Raw genomic sequence first — 9,480 nt, 5'->3', positions numbered from 1 at the left:
TACGTTTATAACGGTAACTTGTTCATTTAGGTTCAGATTCGTCTAGAACTCATAGATCCATTTGAGTATGGTGATAACAAATCTAATGCAACAAATCTTACTGAAATCCGTTAACGTTTGATGGGGTAATTGATTGATTAATAAACCGGGTTTAGAAATGAACAAATCACACCCTCTAAAACCCGATGTTTGAATGAATTAGCGCTGAGATTGCGAGTCTATTGGTACCAAAATCATGTTGTTTCATCATGATTTGAAGGGTTAATTGCAGATCTGGGGGTCTGTTCACCGTTTATGTTCATATCGATTTTGACTTTGACCTCTGAGTCAAAGTCTGGATAAGATTTATGCAATTCGTTATGATAAGATAACGAATTAGTTCACCCATTCGTTATGTCTAGATAACGAATCAGTTCACCCATTCGTTATGTTAAGATAACTAAGTAACTCACCCAATTCGTTATGTTAAGATAACGAATCAAGTCATGTTCAGATAACGAATCGGAATGACGAACCAGACGAAGACAAGATGACGAACTAGTATAACAAACCAGACCATGATAAGATAACGAACCAGAATAACGAATCAGCTAACGAATCAGGCTTAATTCGTTATAACAAATGAGTTAGAGCTTAAAATAATAATTTAAAATCCTAATGGAAAATGTGTTTGACAGTTAACGAAAATAAAATTTTTCCAAGCTGACCTGGCAGCTTAACCCTAGCAAGGGGCTCTGCCCCTTAGACCCTGCTAGGGGGCTTCCGCCCCTATAACCCTGCCGCCAGGGGCGCTGCCCCTGGACCCCCATTCGTTGAGGGTAATACTTAAACTAGAAACACGATATGGGTAGTGATAGTTAAATTGATACGTGTGATTGTTATACAGTCAACAGTGCACAGCTCAAGAAAGGAATAACCATAAACGGTGAGCGTAACCGCATTCAGGTGAGTTTCTAGCTCCATTTCTTGTTATGTTTTCGGGGCTGTTTGCATACTCGATGTTATTAGTTAATACACTTACCTTAAGTGGTAAGTGTATGTCTTACATGATTTACGTATGAATGAATGCTTGACGATGCATAAACGATCTTCGGGTATTGCATGTACCGCCAAGGGATTGTATAAAGATATGATATATATATATATATATATATATATATATATATATATATATATATATTTGTGTTATATAAATGATGTATGCACGTTTGAAAGTTATAGTTATGAATGTATAGAAAGGCATGGAAGGTATGGTTAGAAAGGGGACGGACCCTAATAATATCCGCGAACGTAGGGAACGTACCCTAATAATATCCGCGAACGTAGGGAACGGACCCTAATAATATTCGCTAACGTAGGGAACATACCCTAATAATATCAGCGAATGTTTTTGGACGAGGTATATGTATATGTGTATGTATAAAAGGAAAGAAAGAAAGTATGATAGTATGAACGTACGAAGAAAGGTAAAGAACTATGTATGTATATGTACCTTCGGGTGCGTATATAAGAATGTGTATGGATGTATTTTATGTTACTTGATTAACTAGAACTCACTCAGCGTAGCTGACTTTTAGTATGCACGCAGGTGAGTAGGATGAGACAGCTGGCTTGAGCGGGGACACATGGCGGAAGAATAAGAGTTTGGCATCTGAAGACGGGTGATGTTTTATATTTAAAGTTTTCATTTTTAAAGACAAGAATGTTTTAAGACATTTTATGAATTATTATTGCAATGTTATGACAGTTTTTATATTCCGCGTACGTTTTAGTTAACTCTGATCTTTAGAACTGTGTTTATGAGTAAATCCAATGTCCAATGTAGGGCATCGGTAACGGGGCCTTACACTTCATGAAGCTCTCCGTTAATAAATGCACTCTTAACGTCCACTTGATATACTTTAAGGTTCTTAAAGGAAACTTTGGCAAGAAATATATGTATAGCCTCCAATCTTGCAACAAGAGCATATACTTCAGTGTAATCTATACCTCCGTGCTGATGAGAACCTTGCACAACTAAACATGTTTTGTTTCTTACAATGACCCCACAGTCATCTTTCTTACACTTAAATATCTATTTTGTCGGGATAGACTTCTTAACCCGTTCAGGCTTATAAATGAGATTCCATACACCCAGTCGCATAAATTATTACAACTCCTCTTGCATTGCCTCAACCCACGAAGAATCTTGAAGTGCCATAGGAACACTCATCGGCTCAACTTGAGATAAGAAGCAAGTTTATCGGGCGATACTCATTATTCCTGAAGTATGCATATCAGCATACGCACACAATACATTATCTTCACTTACATTAGCAACTTGATGTCGCGTACGAATGCCTACATCAAGGTCACCAATGATGTTGTCATGAGGATGATAAGTATTAATCTGAAGAGGTGGATTCTCAAAGACAACCACGCTGTCAGATAGATTAGTAAGAGTTTCTTCAAATGCCAATTCATCCACCGAATGAGAAGATTCTCCAGCAAGTACCTTAGTAACTTCTAGATTCTCACTAAATGGAGCAGACGGAGAATCTTCAAAATGACCATCATCCGAAGAAAGAAAAATAGTATCGGATGTTTCAGGATGAAAGTATCATCCGAAGAAGGACTATCTTCCGGGCTATTGGGCGAAGAAGACGAAGGTGGAGACAACTAAGAATAAGAGTTTGAAGACGTTTGAATTGTATTTGTTCTACTTGTTCTAGTCATGTTTTGTGCAACACGAATCACTCGATCAACTTTTATGTAATTGGGTTTCTATTAATTATTAGTCTTACTTTAATGTAACCGTTTTTAAATATTATTATTCATGTTTTTTGTAACCGGGTTTAATGTAACCGGTTTTTAAAGTATTATCGGTATTTTTTAAATAACCAATTAGAGTAAGTTTAAAAGTCATAAATTACACACACATATATATATAAACAACCACTTCATTCCATTAGCGTATAACGGAACAACGAACATTTTATTATTCAACGGCAAACTACAAACAATATTAGACATACAAACCAATTTAACAAATACCGTTCATCGTTCTCTTCCCTCTCTCAACGCCCATTAAGCTTTGTTACCGGGGGTTGGAGTTGCGGAGCCGGACGACTTTCTCGCTTCTGCTTTGATGGCGTCCAAACGTTTTTTTTTCCGACAATACTTATTGGTATGTTTTCGGAGAGTGGAATTCGACAGACATCGCTTTCAGAAACTTGCCGCAATACTTGCACCGCGCCATATCTGTGTGCCGGTGAAGTCATAATGCATCCAAACCTCGGGGCATCTTGGGGTATCAATTACCATAACAACATCATCATTGGTTGTCATTGCTTGCCGGTTTAAGCGAATTTGCGATTTAAAGTGCGTTTTAGAGTTAGGGAAGTGGTTTAAAAAAATCCTAAACTTAACCTATCTATTTATAGTATGTGTGTATGTTTATATATTCAAAACCGGTCAAATGGTCCAAAAATGGCCATATAGCCGTTGGAACCGGTTTCCAACTGTCAAAAAAGGTTTAAAAATGGAAAACCCGGTGTACCCGATTTTCGGGTAAAACCCGGACCCGGTACCTACCCTATCCAGTTCCACTGGGTTTTGAGTTTTTTCCTATCGGGTCGGGTCCGGTTCCCACCCGGTTCCTAACAAGAAATGGTTCCATTTTGTACCCGGTTTCAAAAAACCCGGTTCCGGGTACAAAAAATACCCGATTTGTGTACATATAGTTATTACCCGTTCTTAATTCAAACCACTACCTCATCACCTACTCTACCGTTTATTTAATCTATATCAAGTGTGAATAGGGAGGGTATGCTCTCAAGTGCTTTGTAAACTCAAAAGGTACAACGTGGGCACCATTGGAGATCTTAGGATCATTCACAAGAGCCGATATTTGACCAAACCTGTTTGGATCAAAATGAAACCTAAACCAGTTTGGCTGAAACCAGAGCCGACCCAAAGTAAGGGCGAGAAGGGTGACCAGGCTACACCCACTCACATAATTGTTTAAAATAAATTTCATATGTAATTTTGTTTTAATACAAAAGTCAAAAACTTTGTCTTATATATGAGCTATTTTAATTTATTATTATTCTTTTTTTTGTCTGTATAGAGCTATGTAAATAAATACAATCAAATTGGTAAAATTTAATTATTTATCACATAATTAAAAACATAACTTTAGGGCTTTTATTTTACTTGTAGGCCAAAAAGTTTACAGAGTTCTTGGAGACCGCCTTGTTGAAACTGCATCGATTTAAAAACTGATTTGTAAGTAGAAAAAAATGGTTGGATTCGGTTTTAATTGATTGAATGGATTTATTTTCATAAAATTGGTTTTGGACTGGATTAGAGAAAACAAGGGTCAGGCTAAACATACATCCTCTCTTCTACTTGTCATACCCCCTCCCCTTGTAAGGCCCCGTTACCGGTAGCCCTACTTTCGTGTTGGATTTACTCATAAACGCAGTTCTAAATATCAGAGTTAATTAAAACATTTGCGGAATATAAAAGCTTTCATAAAACATTTCATACAAAATACGTCTTGTCTTAGAACATCATTTTGTCTTTCAAAATAAACGAAACATTAACTTAAACGTCTTGAGTCTTTCGATGCCAGCCTCTTATTCAGTGCCACGTGTCTCCTCAAGCGAGCTGCCTCATTCTACTCACCTGCGTGCATACTAAAAGTCAGCTACGCTGAGTGAGTTCTAGTTAATCACATAATCATACAATACATTCTTGCATTTCATACTTAACCTCTTAACTTTATTTCATACACACCTAAGTGCATATACTTTCATTCTTACCTTCATACTTTCTTTACCTACATAATCATACGTTTTAAAGAGCCTTTCGCCCTATAACCTCACAGATATTATAAGGGTCTGGTCCCTAACATCACAGATATTATAAGGGTCTGGTCCCTAACATCACAGATATTATAAGGGTCTGGTCCCTAACATCACAGATATTATAAGGGTCTGGTCCCTAACATCACAGATATTATAAGGGTCTGGTCCCTAGTTCTCGAATATTAGTAGGGTTCGATTCCCTCTTCGTTACCATACAACCATACATCATACCTCGAGTATTATTAGGGCTCGGTACCCTTTTCGTAACCATACAACCATACAACCATCATTTCCTTCTTTTATTAACTCTATCACGTTCATACACATAAGCATACATATCATACTTACCTTATACATAGCGTTACAACCTGACAGTACGTGCAATATCCGAAGATCGTTCACGTACCATCAAGCAATCATTCATACATATCACATATATCACATATGGCATACACTTATCACTTAGGATAAATGTATTAACAACACATCGAGTATGCACACAGCCCCGAAAACATAACAAGGAATGGGGCTAGAAACTCACCTGAACACGGTTACGTTCACCGTTAATCGTAATCCCTTTCTTCAGTTGTGCACGGCTGACTGTATAACAAGTATACGTATCAATTAACTATCACTTCTCATATTGTATTTCTATCTTTATATGACCCATAACGAACGGGGGTCCGGGGGCAGCGCCCCTGGCAGCGGGGTCTAGGGGCGGCAGCCCCTAGCAGAGTCTAAGGGGCAGAGCCCCTAGCTGGGGTCGAGCTGCCAGGTCAGCTTGGAAAAATTTTATTTCCATTAACTGTCTTAACACATTTTTCATTAGGTTTTTAATTTATTTTCTAATCGAACTTGACTTTAAGCGAAGCTAAACCTTAAGCGAACTTAGCTTTAGGCGAAGTTATCAGTTAGGCGAACTTGGCCGTAAGCGAAGTTATCAATTAGGCGAACTTGGCCTCAGGCGAAGTTACCAGTTAGGCGAACTTGGCCTCAGGCGAAGTTACCAGTTAGGCGAACTTGGACGTAAGCGAAAGTATCAATTAGGCGAACTTGGCCTCAGGCGAAGTTATCGCTTTGAAGGCGAAGTTATCGCTTTGAAGGCGAAGTTGCCCAGTTCGCGGCGAAGTTGCCCAGTCCAGCCGCTGTTTGGTTTCTATCAAGCATTTTGGCGATTTTGACACCCTTGTTATGGTTCAACATCACCCACTACGTTCCCCAACCGTTTTCGGTCGTTTATACACTATAAAGCTTGGATCTTTAAACTTCAAAGATCAAGAATCATACCTTTTTGAGCTTGTTTGGATCTCGTTTAACTTGTTTAATCACAACTAATCGCTCACTCTCTCTCGGATCTTGTTCGTTCCTCTCCTCGGCCGCCGGCGGTGTGTGTGGTGTGTGTGTGTGTTTTGGAGTGTTAGAGAATAGGATGGAATGAATGATAGTTTAGGGTTTAGGGGATATTTATATCCCTTAAAGCCCATGGACCTAAGGCCCATTCTCATTTAACCCATCTCAATTAATCTAAGTTCATGATCCGCTCCTTACTCGATATTAAATAATTAATAACGCGAAATCACTAAACATAACTTTCTTTATTCAACATTAAAATTTTAGGATGTTACAAGTCTCCCCTCCATAAAGAGGTTTCGTCCCCGAAACCTAACTATTACATAAACAAACTAGGGTAAAACTTGCGCATCTCATCCTCGCCTTCCCAAGTAGCATCTGATCCCTTGCGGTGTTTCCATATCACTTTTACCAAAGGTATAATCTTGTGACGAAGCTGCTTCTCCTTGTGATCAACGATCTCTATCGGTTGCTCGATGTAGTTCAATTGTTCATCAACCTCAATGTCCATCAATGGCACGTGAGACGTGTCATCAGCTAGACACTTCCTCAGATGAGAAACATGGAAGGTTGAATGAATTCCTTCTAACTCATCGGGTAAATCCAGTTTATAAGCTACTTCACCCACACGATCTACAATCTTGAACGGTCCAATGTACCTCGGACTCAACTTCCCCCTCTTTCTAAAACGGATAATTCCTTTCCAAGGCGAGACCTTAAGCATCACATTGTCGCCAACGTTAAACTCAATTGGTCGTCGCCGCTTATCTGCATAAGACTTTTGTCTGTCTTGAGCGGCTTTCATTCTTGCTTTGATCTGATCGAACTTTGAAGACGTTTCTTGAACCACTTCTAGGCTTCCCATTTCTTTCTGACCAATCTCACCCCAACACACCGGGGTTCTACATCGTCTACCGTAAAGCATCTCAAACGGTGGCATACCAATACTTGAATGGTAACTGTTGTTATAGGAGAACTCTGCCAGATGCAGATGATCATCCCAACTTCCACCAAAATCTAAAACACAAGCACATAGCATATCTCAAGGGTTTGGATCGTCCTTTCAGACTGTCCATCGGTTTGAGGATGATACGCCGTACCGATGTTCAACCTCGTCCCCATAGCTTCATGGAATTTCTTCCAGAACCTCGAAGTAAACCGTGTATCTCTATTAGACACGATCGATAACGGTACTCCATGCTTGGTTACAACTTCTTTGATGAACAAGCTTGCTAACGTTTCTGACGAGATGGCCTCTCGTATGGGCAGAGAGTAAGCACTCTTGGTCAAACGGTCCACAATCACCCAGATGGTATCATGTTGCTTAGCTGTACGAGGTAGCTTAGTTATGAAATCCATGGTGATGTGTTCCCATTTCCACTCAGGTATCTCTAGCGGTTGCATCTTCCCAAAAGGCTTTTGGTGCTCGGCTTTGACTTGTAAGCAAGTTAAGCACTTACTAACATAATCCACTACATCATTCTTCATTCCTGGCCACCAGTAATCTCTTTTCAAGTCTTGGTACATCTTTGTAGCTCCAGGATGGATTGAGTACCTTGACTTAAGAGCTTCATCTAAGATTCGACTTCTAAGATCACCATGGCGTGGGATCCACATACGGTCGAACCTAGTTTTAACTCCATGAGTGTTTTCCATCAACTCATCTTGCTGGCCATAAATCCTTTCTTTCTTTACTAACCCTTCATCTACTAACACTTCTGACTGCACTTTGATGATTTCTTCAAAAAGACTTGGGTTCATGATCAACTTGTATGACTTCACTGTTGCAAGGACTTCCTCATTCTTACGACTTAGCGCATCAGCGACCACGTTAGCTTTACCAGGGTAATACTTAATCTCACAGTCGTAATCCTTTATCAATTCTAACCATCTTCTCTGCCTCATGTTCAATTCTTTCTGCTCGAAGAAGTACTTTAAACTCTTATAATCTGTATAGATAGTGCACTTAGTACCGTACAGATAATGCCTCCATATCTTAAGAGCATGCACTACAGCTGCTAACTCCAAATCATGCGTCGGATAAGTACTCTCATGGACCTTCAACTGTCTAGACGCGTAAGCTATCACCTTACCTCGTTGCATCAACACGCAACCTAACCCTTGATGCGAGGCATCAGCACAAACAACGAAATCCTCGTCACCATCGGGTAGAGCAAGGATTGGAGCTTGCGTGAGTCTCTTCTTCAATTCTTCAAAGGCTTCTTCCTGAAACTTTCCCCAACTGAATACTATCGACTTTCGGGTCATACCGGTCAGCGGTGCGGCTATCTTGGAGAAACCTTCGATGAATCTCCTATAGTAGCCAGCTAACCCTAGGAAGCTTCGTATATCAGTCGGATTCTGCGGAGTCTTCCAATTCGTTATCGCTTCAATCTTAGCTGGGTCCACGGTAATCCCCTCCGGATTAACCACGTGACCTAAAAATTGCACTTCTCTCAACCAGAACGCGCACTTCGAAAACTTGGCATACAACTTCTCCTTCTTCAGAGTCTCCAATACCTCTCACAGATGCTCAGCATGGTCAGACTCGCTCTTTGAATAAATCAATATATCATCGATGAAGACGATAACCGACTTATCCAACATCGGTCGACACACCCTATTCATCATGTCCATAAATGCTGCAGGAGCATTGGTTAGACCGAATGACATTACGAGGAACTCGTAGTGTCCATACCGCGTTCGGAACGCTGTCTTAGGGATGTCTGCCTCTTTCACCTTCAGCTGATGGTAGCCTGATCTGAGATCAATTCGTGAGAACCAACTTGAACCTTGCAGTTGGTCAAACAGATCATCAATCCTTGGCAAAGGATATCTATTCTTTACCGTAAGCTTATTCAACTCACGATAGTCTATGCACATTCTCATACTTCCATCCTTCTTTTTCACGAACAATACTGGTGCGCCCCACGGGGAAACACTCGGTCTTATGAAACCTTTGTCGAGGAGTTCTTGCAGTTGGGACATCAATTCTTTCATCTCGGACGGTGCTAGACGGTAAGGCGCTTTTGCGACAGGTTGGGCTCCTGGTATTAAATCTATCTGAAATTCTATCTCTCGCCCCGGTGGCAACCCCGGAAAATCCTCAGGGAATACTTCTGGGTAGTCGCGCACAATAGGAACATCTTTCATTTCATTCGTCTCGGCCGTAGCGTTGACGACATACGCCAGGTAGGCACAACACCCTCGCCTTAGCAAACCCTCGGCTTTTATCATCGAAATGACATTAAGCCCAGAACTTTCCTTATCACCATAAACC

Source organism: Bidens hawaiensis, unplaced genomic scaffold (genome assembly GCF_021521415.1).
Source record: "Bidens hawaiensis isolate Kalapana, Puna unplaced genomic scaffold, B.hawaiensis_p1.1 tig00056129_1, whole genome shotgun sequence".
In the NCBI taxonomy this organism is placed as follows: Eukaryota; Viridiplantae; Streptophyta; class Magnoliopsida; order Asterales; family Asteraceae; genus Bidens; species Bidens hawaiensis.
Note: the sequence above shows the minus strand (reverse complement) of the source record.